This window comes from Ptychodera flava, unplaced genomic scaffold (assembly GCF_041260155.1).
Source record: "Ptychodera flava strain L36383 unplaced genomic scaffold, AS_Pfla_20210202 Scaffold_36__1_contigs__length_1797346_pilon, whole genome shotgun sequence".
NCBI lineage: Eukaryota > Metazoa > Hemichordata > Enteropneusta > Ptychoderidae > Ptychodera > Ptychodera flava.
The window spans coordinates 395,448-412,920 of NW_027248358.1; the positions used below are offsets into that span (position 1 = coordinate 395,448).

General features: G+C 38.5%; 1 long non-coding RNA gene across 1 annotated transcript in view; it reads right to left on the minus strand.

Annotated features, from left to right (window-relative positions):
• Positions 1-260: 260 nt before the first annotated feature.
• LOC139127746 (uncharacterized) overlaps positions 261-17,473 on the minus strand; it is a 115,011-nt gene continuing 97,798 nt past the window's right edge. Inside the window, exons 2-3 of the long non-coding RNA XR_011551106.1 lie at positions 1,706-1,794; positions 261-1,147 (exon numbers count right to left, since the gene is read on the minus strand). This is a non-coding gene — a long non-coding RNA (uncharacterized lncRNA). The remainder of the gene's footprint in view (positions 1,148-1,705; positions 1,795-17,473) is intronic.

Below are 17,473 nucleotides of genomic sequence, written 5' to 3' on the forward strand. Positions count from 1 at the left end.
TATATATATATATATATATATATATATATATATATATATATATATAAATATATATATATATATATATATATATATATATATATATCACATACACCTACATACATACATATACATACACACACACATACATATATATATATATATATATATATATATATATATATATATATATATATATATATATATATATATATATATATATATATATATATATATATACACACATACATACATACATACATACACGTTTATGTGTGTGTGAGTGTGTGTGTGTGTATGTATGTATGTGTGTGTGTGTCAGGAATATTTTACCATAACTGTAAATCTTTGCTGCACTGCTGCACAATCCTTCAACTGGGTACATACTGATGTATTAATTTTGTAAATTTGATAATTCTCTTGCAAAGTATTAATTATTGCATATTTACTCCTGTATTGTCTTTCACACACCTTCTCTGTGTGTTGCTTTTATGCCTGTTCATATCTTTCAGCCATACAGCTCACAAATAAATTGTATATTCTTTTCTTTCTCTCTATTAGTGATAAGTTTGATTGATCACCATAGCTTCAACAAAACTAAATGTGTATAGCACACTTTAAGTATTTGATCACACGTTGATAATGAATGCTTGCCCATTGTATATGTGTCTCAATGCACCATGTGAGTTGTGTCCAATGTCTGCTGTGCTAAATACACAACTAGAATCATTGTATTTATATGGTCCTAAACTAATGTCAAATTAAAGACAACATAATTTGAAATGAATTGATCGCCTGCAATTACTTGAATGCCAGTATGCTATTATTGGCAATGTATTTCACAAATTAATGTTACACATTACATGTAAAAATTATTTCTATTAGACCACCGTTGGCAATCAATGCTTACTTTAGTAGCTTGTTTTTCTTTAAACTGTTTTTTCCCCTTCTTCAATTCACTCAATGAGAGTACAGATTTACCATGAACACAACTATTACTTTCATCATTAAAGGATGTATACTTCATGGTCTCTGTGAGTTCCCTTGCTCCATGGTATAGAGCCTGCATTTCATTTTATTTGTCAAACCAGCATACTCTATAAGGCTTGAGATAGGCTCATCTGCATCATCCTGCAACTCCATAGCTTTAAATTTGCATAGATGTTCCCTATAAATGAGAAAAATACTTGTAAAACAACACCAAACACATTTGGATTTCAGGGATGGCAACCTACAATACAATTTTAAAAAATGCAGACAATTATTTAATGACAGCATGTATAGCATTGGCAAGTAAAATTCCTCAGCCATCATTTATAAAGTGTTGGGTGTACATGTATTTCTAAAGTAAACTGTACATGGTATGATTGTCATATATAAACAATTTATGAAGCTTGGCACATGTAGTCTACAGAATAAAGTGATTGACACATATGAGATCAAAAGCTGATTCCACCCAAACACACAAACCTTCCTTTTTGTCTGTTTCAGCAGTTATTACCTGGCACACACCGTGTAGGAAGTATATCTGAATAATTATAAATCTTGAGTGGCAGCATACATCAGTGAAACTTCACTTTTATGTTTTAATTTAGCATCTTAGAAATTTAGAGTTCAATGATTTTATAATGGTTCAATTTTGGAAACTACACACACAAAAACAGAGACACAGACACACATCTATTTATCAATCTACATTAAAATTAAGGTTTTATTTGACACTCACCTTACCATCAGTGCAGTTTTGAACTCTGCAAAGCCTCTATCTTTAATTCTGTTTGTCTTCAGGTTGTTTGTAATCACGGAAGTTGCCATCTAGAAAATAATTAAGTCCATTATTCTGACAAAGGTTGGCAACAAACTAGACCCCCTACAATTTGCATATCGACCGGGAAAAGGTGTTGAAGATGCTAAGCTTTTCATTCTCAATACACTGTACAAACACTTAGAAAAAACAGGTGCTCATGCAAGAATCCTTTTCGCAGATTTCTCCAGTGCTTTCAACACAATCCAACCCCACATCCTTGCAGAAAAACTCTTAAAATTTAATTTTAGCAATCAACTTGTACTTTGGATTATTGACTTTCTTACAAATAGATCACAAAGGGTGTTTGTCAATGGTATTTTGTCAAGTATCATTCAAACAAATACAGGTTCTCCTCAGGGTTGCGTTCTGTCTCCTCTGTTGTACATCCTTTATACTGACGATTGTAGAAGTACACATGAAGGTAGCCACCTTGTTAAGTTTGCTGACGATAGTGCTCTGCTTACACTTCTACAGGGATCAGAATGTCATCATGGTCCCGCTCTTAGTGAGTTTGTTGAGTGGTGTGATAATTCGTATCTAAACTTAAATGTTAAGAAAACTAAGGAAATGATAATTGATTTTAGGAGGCAAGAACGCAACCCTCCTACGTCCATTGTTCACGATCAAGAAGTCGAGATTGTTTCGAAGTATACATACCTGGTTCAATATTTGACAACAAATTGAAATGGGATCATAACACCGATGCTATACTGAAGAAGGGGCAGCAAAGATTGTACTTTTTAAGGAAACTGCGTTCATTCATGGTTGATAGACAAATTTTATCTCTTTTTTATAAATCTTACATTGAAAGCGTTATCTCATTTTCATTCATTTGTTGGTATCAAAATCTGTCTGTTAAAAACAAAACTTCACTTGATAGAATTGTTTCACTTAGCTCAAAACTAATTGGTATACCCCAGAGAAGTCTTTCTACGTTTTATAATCAGCAAGTACTCAGGAAAGCCCGCTCAATTCTTTTGTCTTGTGATCATATTTTATCAGCAGAGTTCGACACACTTCCCTCTGGTCGGCGTTTTAGATACCCGGCTTGCAGGTCAAACCGGCGCAAGTTGTCATTCATTCCAACCGCTGTGCGGCTTTTAAATGATTCCTAAACTGTTTTTTTGTATAGTCCTGCGTCTCCTACCATTTTGTAAATTTGTATTATATATATTTTTTTGATGTTGTATTTGAGCCACGCTTTTTAATTGCCCATGTTTGGGATAAATAAAGTTCTATTGAATTGAATTGAATTGAATTGAATTGAATCTTCATATAGTGAACTAATTTCTGCAGTTTTTGAGGTTTTTCAAAAACAGCTGCTTTCATTGGGCAATTCAATCTTGAACAAGAATGCCAGTCATTGTCCTATGGCATATCACATGGGTTTGATTTAATACAGGAAAGGATTGGCTATGGGGTCAAATTAGGCAAGTCTGTGGTCTAGCTGATGCAGTATAGACTGGTAGATGCATTTCTTTGATGTTGATACTCATGCTAACTGATATTCATACTGCATCACACTCACAGGGTCTATAAACATTGGAGCACATCTCCTTTCACAACTCAAGCAGGGTTTGACAGACTAAGAAATTATTGGAGGCCTATCAATTGAGTCAGGACAACAGACAGAGCATACCTACCAAGTTCCATATTGTTATAAAATAATCTAGGTCCCAAACTCAGAATGTGAATGGCTTGTTTATTATATGTTTGGCGATTGGAGATAAAACTCAATGTCTTTGAAAAGAACAAGAGATTTCAAAGCTCTTTGCTTCTCATTTCTTCTTGATATCAACATTGGCAAATCACTACACATACATGTACTGCTAATCATACTGTTCATTCCAAGGGTTATTATTGTGTTTATCTTTACTCTGTGGCCTTACTTTATTTATATGGATATTCTTAATTTTGACCCCTTCATAAAATGTTCTATATTTTCCTATTCAGTTAGTTGTGCCTCATCAGTTCCATTATGTGTCCAAAGTTTTTAACTTTACATGGGCTACTGCTCTTTGATGTCTTCAGTGAAAGTACAATTGGCAGTTGTAAGAGACACTGGCAGAAATAGTGTTGTTTTCACAAGTTATTCTACACCAAACACCGGTTTAGTTCACTGATACATCCTTCTCACAGTAATGTGATAATGCTGTGAATACGTACAAAGCATTGATTTTTCATCACGGTGATCAGAAAATCACGGATCATTTTGAACATTGTATTAATCTTGCCTCGATTGTAAAAACAATACACGATTTTACATTTAAAATTGGTGGTAGCACAGTGTGTCTTGCGTGTAAACAATACCGGTAACCATGTAAAACATGCCAACACGGCAATAGTAGTGTGCAACATGGGCAGACTTTGAAAAAAACGTCATGCAACAGAAAAATAAGTCAGGACATGTGATATACAAATCTAGTACAATAAGATCATGAGTAATGCAACAAAATTGGTTTGATCGATTTTAAAATTGATTTAATACCGAAAATTTCACGAAAACTTACAGAACATCAGTAAAAACACTTACATTATCAGCTGCTTAGTTGTCCGCGATGTTGAAAAAACATCGTATTCTCAGCTTAAAAACGATTATGATCCATCAAAAGTTCATTTCTCAGCCATAATATACTGCAAATATGTCAACTTGGCACATATATCCTGGTTTTATCCAAATTATGGATGTGTTTGAACAGAAAATTGGAAAGTAATGCAACCGTGTAGCCTGCAGGTGAAGACGCCATATTGGAATGGAGTTTAATTGTTCGTTGCTTGTTACTCAACCTAAGTTGCCAGACTTACCATAGGCAAAACACAGGTGAGAGGCGATTAAACCGGCATCCTGTGACTAAATTCGCCTGAAAATATTGCTTTTAAATCAAATTTTACTCTCCTCTGAAACTTAAAAATTACTGCCGTTTCCGCTTTCAGCATCGGTGGCTGTGTTATCCGCCATCTTGTAATCACAGCAATCACGCCCTGGAGCATGATTGCTATGATTGTCAAACACGATTGCTATTGGGCGTATTCGAACGCACGATCACAATCATGGCTGGCAAATCACGATCGATCATGATCGTATTAATCGAACGCGCCCAGCTCTAATTTCAAACAATGATGCACCATCAAGGCCTTCAATGCTTTGACAGGCTCATTAGGCAAGCCAGGCTGGTGACGCTTTGAAAAACTTGCTCCACTTGCATGACTTGCCTGAGTGATCTGCGCTTTTTTCAACGAAATTAAAAATTCAAACATCAGAGGAACTCTTTTCGATTCTGCAACCTGTTCCCCTTGTGAGCTGCTAACGAGTTATTTGGTCTGGGCGATAACCCCGTTGGTGATCGGCAGAACAAATTACTAATGAAGGTGATTAGGAAGACCAATTAACAGATATGTACTGTTTTCTTTGAAATACTACATTGAGATATCGAGGGTAAAGTAATAGGTACACACGCGACACAGGTAAGGCTTGTATAACGAAAAAAAAGTTGAATATGTTTAATACATGACATTTATTGATCATATTCATAACTTCTAGACGAATAATGCCAGCAATATCCTATGGTATCACCCATGCAAACCGTGACCAATGCAGCGTGCATGCTGCGTTGCTTGGATAGTCGATCGAAAGATACATATTCTTTTCACCAGATCTGAGGATATGTATGTATACGAAGAATACATATTCTTTACACAAGTACCGAGGATCGGCCTGTGGCCTTACACGTCGATCCCGGGCATTCTATCGATTATGCAAGCAAACATGACAGCCCTGCACCCACACAGAAAGTGATGGGGTGTAAACCTTCGATCTGGCATGAAACGACGTTCTACATCCCATTTGTTAGTCATGCGTAGTTTACTTTTAACTACTTTACTGGAAGATACGCTTTGCACCTTTTGATCGTCTAGCAAACGATCGGCTTTTTCCAATTATACGGTTTCAATCCGACAACGCCACTGTCGTCGACCACTGTCAACCCTAGTCGCATATTTACGACAACCCTTAACTGTAGGGTGACATAATCTTTGTTTAGAAATTTGAAAGTAGGCCTATCTGTTAGGGCAAGGCAATGGCAGTTCATTGTGTAAGAGGACGCGGTGGGGTTAACACACAGGCTCACCTCCCAGTAAATGCGACTTTTTGGCCTTTTTTTCTTGGTTCGCAAAATGTCACATATACTTACAAGCCACCATTGTAAGTATTTTTGCAATCAATAGATGCAATTACAATCAATAACTGATGAGATATGAGGAGGATCGTTAGAATTTTCGTGCGTCGATAGCGAAAATCTAGGCCGGAAATGACCGTTGGCGGTTTGCAACTTGCTGTCAATCAAATACTTGACGTGCCGCTCAGTCATACTGTCATTGTACATAGCAATGAACACATAAATCGCCTTCTCATGTACTGTGCAAATACATGGTGGATAATAAAGATGGTCATACAAGCCATTTTGCAACTTGTCATTTTATAAAAACACCAATAAATAGATTTCTGTAAGACAAATAGCTAACCAAATGCATACACATTTCACGGTTCTGGAGTTCAACCATCTGCTAGGACATGTACGTACCTTCGCTGTCGATACGATCACGAACATTCTTGCTGTGTTACGAAATTTTACATACAGTCACAGTCCTTCCGGTCCACTCACGAGAAGAGACTGTGATACGGGCAAAGTCCCTCCGTGCAGAGGGACTAAGATAATGTAACAGGGTCGTTTTGTATGCCGTCCTGAGAAAGACTGTTTTTGCTGATCCAGCTATGTTCGACTTACGGTATCCAAGGCAAGTTCGGATCACGGTTACTCTACCCCACGTTCGGATATAAAGATTGGATGAAGGAAGTCACGCACACAGGCATTAACAGCGCACTTGTGACGAAAACATCATCGGCACGCATTAGGAGCTATTTTCGTGAAAGGTATATCTGATCACGCCATGGGGGAATTTACTATCTGGCATGTTCCAGAACTTTCAGTGCAGCCTCAGTCGAACCGATTAGTTTCTTGCTGCCGGATTCTTTCTTGTTCGCGTCTCCTAGCCAACTCCGGTGGCTTGTAGTGTTTTTAGTATAACGAAATCGAATGCCACCCTGGAAAGAATGTGTTTCCTGTTACCCGACTTACTCTAGTTCAAATCCTCTAACTCTGAGCTGTTTTACTTTGATTGAAACAAAGCCCGAGAATCCGAAAAAAAGTGCTAAAAGTCGCGTAAATTAGGAAAAATTCGGTAATTTCCCTCATCGCAAGGCGAAAATTATTGCACTCGCTTTTGGCCAGGTCAAGAAGATGAATCGGGATCAGGTCTAGGTCCCTCAGCAATAGGGTAGGTAGGTCTGGAAATTTTTTCTAGTTTTTTTTAAAATCAGGATTTGAGAAAAGTAAGATAGTTTCAAAGATATCAGTGATTTGGAGCTTATCACATATATTTCGGGATTTTTTGACAGTGAGGGTCATCAAAAGGTCCACCTGCCACCGTGACAACCTTAGCTTTTGACGGCCCGCGTAGACGAATATGCCGTTCATACACAGGCCATTGAAACGGCTCTGAAACGGTTCTGGGCCAATACTGGCACAGAAAGTTATGTGTGGACACTCCGAAGTGGTTCTGAAGCGTTTCAGATTTGAGACGGTTTAGTCGGCCCGACCTGAGCCGTTGTAGGGATTAACTCTATCCGCAAATCGCTGTGTGGACGGACCGAGCCGCTTCAGAGGCGTTTCAAACGCCCTCACGCGACAGGTATTTGTAACATAAACAAACAACAACCAACATACAATATTCACGTTGGTCATGGCTGCCGAACACAGCTCTATACATCTCGTGGACCGAATAGGTTTGCTGATCTGAGTCTCGGCAGACCAAAGCATTCAAAGAATGCTAAAGAGAATGTGTCGTGTACAAAAAAATTGCAGAAAAGGATCTGCAGAGAGGTTTAAACTGGACAGCAGATCAGTGCCACTGCAAGCTCAAGGCACTGAAGCTAAAATACAAGGAAGTTGTCGACAGCAACAGGCCATGAAGGCGCGACTTTGCACAATTTTTAAATATCGGATATTTACAATCTAGTTTCGCAGTTTGACATATCGACGATTTTGGGACTAATATCGATACTAGACGATACTAGAATGAACTGCGGTTGTCCCATGGGAAGCCGCGTCTATGAAATTGCCGATATTTACCGGCGATTTGGGGACTCTAATATCGATACTATGACAGAACCCCATGGACGATACTAGATTCATTCAAATCGCGCGTAAATATCCGATATATATCAGAGATTTCACCGTCTTACAGTTCTGGCCAAACCCGACTTCCAAGGACTGACTCTAGCTTCGATACTAGCGATACTAGAATCTGTCAAATCGCGCGTAAATATCCGATATATAACGGAGATTTCAACACCTTACAGTTCTGGACAAACCCGACTTCCAAGGACTGACTCTAGCTTCGATACTAGACGGTACTAGATTCATTCAAATCGCGCGTAAATATCCGATATATATCAGAGATTTCACCGTCTTACAGTTCTGGCCAAACCCGACTTCCACAAGGACTGACTCTAGCTTCGATACAAGACGATACTAGATTCATTCAAATCACAAGTAAATATCCGATATATTCCTACGGTATGTCGGAGATTTCACCACCTTACAGTTCTTGTCAAACCCGACTACCAAGGACTGACTCTAGCTGCGATACTGGATGATATTGGATTCATTCTCATCGTGCGTAAATATCCGATATATCGGAGATTTCACCACCTTTCAGTTCTGGTCAAACCCGACTTCCAGGACTGACTCCAGCTATGATACTAGACGATAGTATAGATACAGTAAAATCAAACAGTTTAATCAATTCAATGAAATATAGGAACATAATTTTCAGTGATTTTAATTCACTGTACTAATTTCACAATAAAATGAATCGGCGAGCTGATTATGGATTTTTTGGTGATGTTGAATGTAATTGAAAAAGAGAGCTAAATTTCAGTGTTCATGTTTGATAAAACCTCAAACTAACGACACCGAACGCCAGCCTGTACTACACCGTGTGTGTACAAAGCACCGGCAGTCAATTGTAACACAGTACACATCGGTCGACCTGAAATTTGACACTGTGATCGACGTAGCGTTTCAAAAGTACGAAAAGTGAGACCAAGTAATTTTAGATTTGATCTAAAACCTCCCAAAACCAACAGACAAAGTCCTATACTCTTACGCAGAAAATCAAAGTTTTCAAGCGTCGACTTTCTCTTCCGCGATGCACACAACCACGGCCCCTCCACAAAACGCGATGTCGATCGACTTGAATATTCAGGACATCGTGATTGACCATGGATAGACTAACATGGCGTTTCAAAGTATGGAAAATGAGACTCAGTAACTTTGGACGCTTTAGATTTGATCAAAAACCTACCAAACCCATCAGACAAGGCCCTACTCTTACGCAGAAAAGAAAGCTCTCAAGCGTCGACTTTCTCTTCCGCGTTTGAGCGAAACAAAAGTCGGCTTCATTCGGAAATGGTCGGCTATTCGCGGGCATAACGTAATTGTACGTTCGGCTTTACCCGATGTGAACGTCGGAATTTCGAAGAATTCGGCCTGTGATCGGGCAAGTAAGGTTGACCTCGAGAGCGATTCCCAGTACAACACGTTCCCTGATCGCGGTACTACAGTGATAGGAACAAGTTCACCGCGTAAATTGCTAGACTACATGATATAGCCACATCGGCACTTCTGACATATTATCTCCGGCTTGCAAGGCCATCAAAAAAATCAAAATATTATTATCAAAACCAAAATTTCCGGGCCAGAGAGCGAAACAGTGCTGAAAAGTAGCCAGCCAAAGTACGAAAGTAGCCGGTCAATTTGAAAATGAACACGCTGCAATCAGTTTTTGTTTTTAAAATACAAACTTATTTACACTGACATTCAACAAAACTGGATAAAGTGCTGTTCAAGGTACCTTGCCAATGTTTTGCTGCCGCCGCCGTGACACGACGTCCCCACTCCACCTCAGCTTCCTTCTTCATCTATAAATTACATTTCTCCGCCTGGGCAAATTTCTACTGAAAACCCTGCGATACTAGATTCTGTCAAATCGCGCGTAAATATCCGATATACATTATCAGAGATTTCACCACCTTAAAAGTTCTGGTCAAACCCGACTTCCAAGGACTGACTCTTGCTTTTATACTAGACGATACTAGATTCTGTCAAATCGCGCTAAATATCCGATATTTATCGGAGATTTCAGCCCTTTATAGATCTAGCTAAGCCAATCTAACTTCGATACTGTATAGTCTAGTAGCCGTAAATATCGGATATCATATAAAAGTGCAATGTCGCGGTGTCCCCCAACAGACGGAGCGGCAGAGGCAGAATATCGATGCCTTTCTTCGAATAACTGTCTCAGATCCTCGGTAATCGGCCATCTGTCAATCCCAGTAGAAACGCCAACAGAATACCTGTTAGCTATGCTAAACATTATTCTGAAAAACAAACAACACATTCGAATTTAACAACGAATTCTACAAACAAACATGTTGGTGCGCAATGGGATCGTCACCGTCACCCGAGATTGCCAATCGACATCACGTTTCACGAATTAGAACAGGAAATCATATGTGAACACACAACAAAAATATCACTATGGTGTAGATTCAGAGACGATATTTTCCTAATCTTCATTGGAACGGATCACAAACTCCACAAATTTATAACAGTAATTTAAAAGATGCATCCTTCTTTCAAATTTTCATATGAAAGTTCTTCACACGAAATAACATATCTTGACCTAGGCATTTACAAAGGTCAACGATACAACAACGAAAACATAAAAGACACTAGAACGCCCACAAAACCAGCAGATATATTCCAGTTCTTACACAGAAAATCATGTCATCCAAAATCAACCTTCAAGGGCCTAATCAAAGGCGAAATATTAAGGTACATGAGGACATGTAACAACGAAGAGGACTTTAACAACAAAGTCAAAACATTTAATGAAAAATTGCTACAACGAGGATATTCACAACAAGAAATATCTAACATCAATGCGGAAACAACTTACGCAACACGAAGAACACATTTAAATCACAAACAAACAAACAGCAACAACACTAATAAAGTGATATTTTCTGCCACACATAGTCCACATATCAAAACAAAAGACATCAATCAAGCAATCCTTAAGAACTAGGAAGAAATAGAAAAAGATCAAACGCTAAATAATTTATTCACGATGAAACTGATCATCGCATACAAAAGAAATCCAAACATTGGCGACAAGCTCATAAATGTACAAGTACACAATCTTACAGAAAAGACCGAACAAAATGAAACACAATCAACTGACTCGAATATAAATATTCTAGCCTCCTTACTGGACGAACAAAACACTGACAATGATTAACCACAAACAGTGAAACAAAAATCCAAGGGAGAAAATATCAAAAAGCGACTGAGGAAGAGACCACACTGGTTTCAAAACGTAGCGTCAAAGGATCACACTGTCATTCGATCATCTAGATTACTTCTACGCCTCGCCATGGCTTATATCTACACCAATGGCCAAACGCACAAAATAAAACATGAACACAGAGAACGAAAAATAGTGTAGGTGAAACGTGGAGCCGTTTCTCTTTATTACAGTTCTGAACATCAAACGCAAGGGCTAAATCGGTTAACGATTGCATTTGGTCTGCATTCAGATCATTAAAGCGACGATGACTCGGTTTGGACCGCATATGCAGCAGGTAAAAAAACAGAAGACAAGCAGTACAACGTCGTTCATTTCAGCCATCTTATTACCATGCGGTATGCTCGGTCATACACACCTTTTGAACTCGAGAGGGCGCATTAAGACGTCTTAAACACCAAATCAATGGCTTAATTTTGTGAGTATGGACGCAAGCCGACTCAAACTGTTAATCCCATGTGTTTACTAATAACAAATAGTGTTGCAGAAGCGTTTCAATTTTTACCTGTCTGAACGTAGCAGAAGACAACAAAAATCAACTAAATATGGTACATTAAGAACAAAAGCTATCCCTTCAAATAAATTCTGCAAAGTTTTGCAGCATTTGTTCATCCTTTACCATCCCGAAACAAAAAATCTTTGAACGGAGAAGTTAATCAGTCCAAGCAACAAATTACGTCAATGCTCTACCGATCGGTAAACAGCGACGCATCGCTCCTTGTCTCTACATGGATTTTAATAGGTCGGGAATCCGAGAGGACAGAATTCTACCTGCAACATACAGCAGTGGGCTAGGTTTAGGAGTAATAGCTCTCAAGTGGCTTTGCGAAATGATCCAGACCTCGTAGTTCTGACCGCAGCAACCATTCATTTTGAAGGACTTCAAAATTATCAAAAAAAAGCTTGTCGGCAAAGAGCCATTAATCGTCAAAACAATGAAGACGAAGTTTACGTTCGAATATCTTTCATATTATCCTCTATTTATTTCTAATCATTAAAGATCGGTACATACAAATTCTATGTAGATTGAGTATCATTTGTGCTGAATTTATAAAATCACGGTCCCTACACAAAATCTAGCATCTTTGTCGTGAGGCACTACATGCACTTTGTGTAATAGAGCGAAGTCCGATATCTGTTCTCAGCGGTGGTTCGCTGTCACGTTAGGGTTTACGTCACAGATCGCAGGTCTGAAGTCTGGTACGTAGTAGGCCTAATTACATGCAGCTCCATGGCCTAAGTGAGATAATACAGTCCCTCTCCACACACTCTCCAATTGCGCTTCGGTTTCTGTGCGAGATGTCAGAACGAAAATATAAACCCGGCAAACACTAGCAATATGTCAGCAGGATTACCAGAGATGACAAACGCCTGCGATAAATTGTGTAACGAACGTTCGAGAAAATTAACCATTAATTAATTAATCCAGTGTGTGCCTGGGAGGAGAACTCACTGATGAGAGAACCTGGGATTGAAAATTGCGTCTTGAATCATGTCCACGAATGTTCCAATCAACGACGCCAACTTGATGCTGGGAGAGTGTAACGCATCTCCCACAAGCACATGTGCTTTTTCAGCTGTGTATGCATCCCAGAGTTCATTGACCCGTTACTAACGCGGTACTCTTGGTATATCACATGCAATACGTATACATGATATCAAAGTGTGTCAAGAATATGTTTGATCAATGTATAATCAATAATAAATCAATATTCCCAAACAAAGAGAACTTATGATTTCAAGAATTTAGCTAACCCCTGACCTGATGGGATTCTTTCCACATTCTTGATTAGGCGCTGTTCGGGAATGTAAATGATTAAACGAGTACAAAAATAAAAACTGTAGTCTCCTGCATGTATTCGTGTGCAGGGAGCAATTTGCAACACAGCTAAAAGGTCAATTCCTTATCCACGCTAGGAATACAGAGAAAACCTACAAGCTGAAGGATATTTGACATGGCATTGTGTATATATGTATATGTGGATATGATGTCGTATTGCCCTTCAAGCCGGATTTTCAGATTTTACCGATATAAGATCCTCTATTTAGCTGAATGTTACAATATTATAAATTACTCATTAAAACAAGTGTTTAACGCCCAAAGAAAATCAGATGAGCTTACATTTGCAGAGTGGACTGACATTACTTAAACAATCCAATTATACCAAATTAGTTCCAATCGTACGTGTTTAAGAGTTTACGTCACCGAACTTTTTAAGGTGTCATCCCTGTCAAAGTACATATAATGCTTCAGTAAATCGCGTTTCTCTCAACGACAACCGCCACTGCATTTCTGCTATGCTACAAATCAGTCCAGAAGGGTCAGCTTTGTTCTACATATCATTAGCAGACATTATGTCGATTCTCTGTTCATTTTTGCCCTGAATTTGTCAGGTACTCTAGTTATTAATAAGAAAAATGTGAAAACACCGGTCACTCTAATCAGGTCAACGTTGATGAATTCGAAATAGCTTGAAGTTGATAAAGCTTTCAACAAATATTATCAATAGCTTGATGACACAAAACTAGTCATTGCTAGCAACAAACAAATAGATAAATGATCTCGTCACATTACACAGTACGAAGTACGCACCTTTTATCTTGTACCGTTTTGAGCCGTATTTGGCATTCTTTATGTACCTTGCAAACGAACTTTAATCAACAATAGTTACAGCCAACCATGGTACAACGTATTTTGTGAAGGGATCGGGGCTCCTTATCGCGCAATTATTAACTAGATGGGGCCAACGCACTTACATTGCCAATCCGTTGCCTTTTACAGAAGATTGAGTATAATGCCCTCAGTGTTCGGGGTAGAATATTCAGCAAACGAACGTTTTCAGAGCCACCGGGACAACGAAAGCCAAAATTTTGACGCCAAGCTATCCGCGCAAATGAAGGAAAAAATTCAAGACTCCGAAATACACATCCATTACGCGTGTACAGAATTTTGCGTTGTGATGGCGAACATATTTAATATTTCCTATCTACACTCTGTCTGGCCAGAGTTGGATAAACTCAAGTCGGCTCAGACTGAGTGTCCAAAAAGTCAATTTATGCATAGCACGATTAAAACTGATTTGGAATAATTGGATCTTCGTATTTGTTCAAATTTCTCAATCGTGTTAGGTGCAATACAGTGGTATGTTGCAATATTACAATTTAATCACGAGAACAAACTAGCAGCACACGAACATCATCGAAATCCCCATAGAGACAATATGACTTTTGTGTTTTATTACTGTCAGATAGTATTTAGTGTCGTTGCAATGTGGCGCTAGATTCCATCAATAAGAAATCAAATCAACGTTACCCTAATAAACCAGCGCAAAAAGGTCTAAGTTGTGCTTCTTGATGACACACGGACACGTTTGAAACTGTTTATTACGTATTATACATGCTTTGTCCAACGACACAAGTTGGCGCAGCTAGTGATTGTTGGATCTTTGTGACGCATAGCGACATGACCGCAGGGTTGCTAGAAGTAAGACATATTAGACAATAGCTAGGCCAGTGCAACCGAACAGCAGTTTCAAACATTGTCTACCTTCAGTTCCACCCTGAAAATAATCCCTAAGGCTGCGTTCACAAAAACGGTTAGAGTTGGGGGCTGGAGTAATCACCATTGAATTTTTTTCAGATCTTCCCTCGATACTCGCAAAATTTGTCAAGTGCCCCTCATTACCCTAAAAACTTTTTAATTCCCCCCCCCCCCAGAAAAATGTTTATATAGCCGCATATTTATTTCGGAAAGAAAAATAAACATGTATTTGGCAATTCTGTTGGCACGAACTCTACAAAGGGTTGAGCGGTCTCAGTCAGAAAAATGTAACAACTTAGCCGGCTATTGAACCACTCTTTTTGGGAGTGGAGATTTAGCCGAGCGGTTCTCTTCGTGGCCTCTCAGCTAGGAGACTGATGCCGTATGTTGTGGGTTCGAATCCGATTGCAAACTACCCGTATTTTCTACCCTGGGTTGGTAACTCTGCTGGTGGACAGAATTGTCCCCGAGGTTATCGTTCGCCCAGCAAAGCGATGAAATTCGTTTCTTCGCTTCGATAATGTGTGTATGTGTGATGTATGATAGTGAGCATGCGTGCGTGAGTGCTTCACGAACTCTACAACGTGTTGAGCGGTCTCAGTCAGAAAAATGTAACAACTTAGCCGGCTATTGAACCACTTTTTTTTGGAGTGGAGATTTAGCCGAGCGGTTCTCTTCGTGGCCTCTCAGCTAGGCGACTGATGCCGTATGTTGTGGGTTCGAATCCGATTGAAAACTAGCCGTATACAACACTACCTGTTATTAGCAGTTTGTAGAGCAATATTCCTAAGGCAATTTATTTAAAACACATCAGTTGACATTTTTGATTTATGAGTTAAAAGCCGACTTGAGTTAGTCTATCTCGATGTGGCAAGGCCAATGGTACCTGCTGAAGATTATCCAAAATGACGATCATGAAAAGTGTGCAAATGGTGAATTCCTTGCTACATTTAATGCTACTTCAAAAATCCTTGACAACATCCAAGTCTCCCGGTCTTCCATATGTCGCTCTCTTGCCTGATCTTGTGTACAAGTATGTTTCACTGTCATGAGCGTCACATGACCCGAACTCTTCAGCTACTTCATAGTCAGAGCTATCTCTGTCACTGCCGGTATGCAGTGACAGTGCCACTGCCCGTGGGCAGTAGCAGAGCAGTAGCTGTATTAACTTTGATAATTTTGACAATAATTGTGTTCAGTTTATACAATGTGTTGAATAGTCCAGTATTCACCTTGCCACCATAGCCTGTGAATATATACCTGGCATATGTATCATTGACAAATGACTTTCAGTCTGGAATCAAATTCGATTATCACCTAATATTCATATATGCAAGCATTCGTCGACAAACTGAATATTGTGTGTTTCAGCATGCTGTAGGGAGACAGCAAAAACTGTATTAGATATTATGCGTAGAAATATTGAAAAATATCATCAACAGTTGCAGCTTCTGCCCCGATTCCATGCTTATTTGTTTGTTAGTTTTTATTAAAATTCATACAGTTTCGTTTTTGTGACAAAAGTAATGAAATGAGACAAAATGGTTCTAGGTTTTGTTTAAATGTTTCTAAATTGTAACAATTGCATGATATTATAATGTCATCAAATTTTCATTGAATTACCCACCAAATCTTCGAATCTTAAAAAAAGGGAACCCAAAAATATTAAGGTGTCCCCTATAGGCACAGCAAAACTGTCAAGTCACCCTTTACTACCACAAAAAATTTAGAATCCCCCTGAATTCTCCAGTACCCTTACTGTTTTTTTTGTGAACGTAGCCTAAATCATGTAAAAATATGTCGAAGGAACTTTCTTCGAAGAAAATGCACCAGTCCTATGTATGACAAAGGCAATAACGGATTTGTACAACTGTTGTCTAAAAGCCAGTTACAAGTACACTTGTTTTTACAGATCAGCTTATTGCTTGCACGTATCTGTGTCACCCTCTATGTTCTGCTTTCAGCAAATAACATTCGACATCTGTTATACTGAGCAGAAGAATCGATGTCATTGACTTCATCGACGAAGAAAGTAAACTTCAGGAGATGTTAATTATGATCTTGCCAGATTAGGTACGGTCGTTGTTACACTCTACATTGTAAATCGATATACAGTGAATGAAAATGTGGAACGATGTGTTTGTTATTTACTTTATTACGTATGAGTGGTATAAATAAACATCAATGGTAAATTCTCGAGCGTTAAATTTTCAGAATTAATCTCTTTCACAAAGTGTTTCTCCGAAAAAATTATTACTTATCACACATGTTATTCAGTGTCGAGAAATTACCATTGTTTTAGTAAAATGCTCACTATCAATCTTACAGAGACGTCACACGGTATGTTTAACTACTATACGAGATTTAAAATTGTCAGTTACGACTTCACTGAGGGTTATCTGTAAAACTTGCAATCGAATTAAAGTCTGCTCCTTATTGCACTCAGAGTAAGATCAAAGTTGAAAACAGTAACGCTGGTGTCTTATCTAGTGAGACAACTGTCTTTAATTTAACACACTCGATTTTTCGATTTCATTTGATGGAATCTGAGACATATTTTATTAGCCCTTTATATTTTTTTGTTTCAGACATAATAATTACACGAATGCTGTCTGATAATGTTGGCATGACACTGTATAAATCATATCGATTGTGAG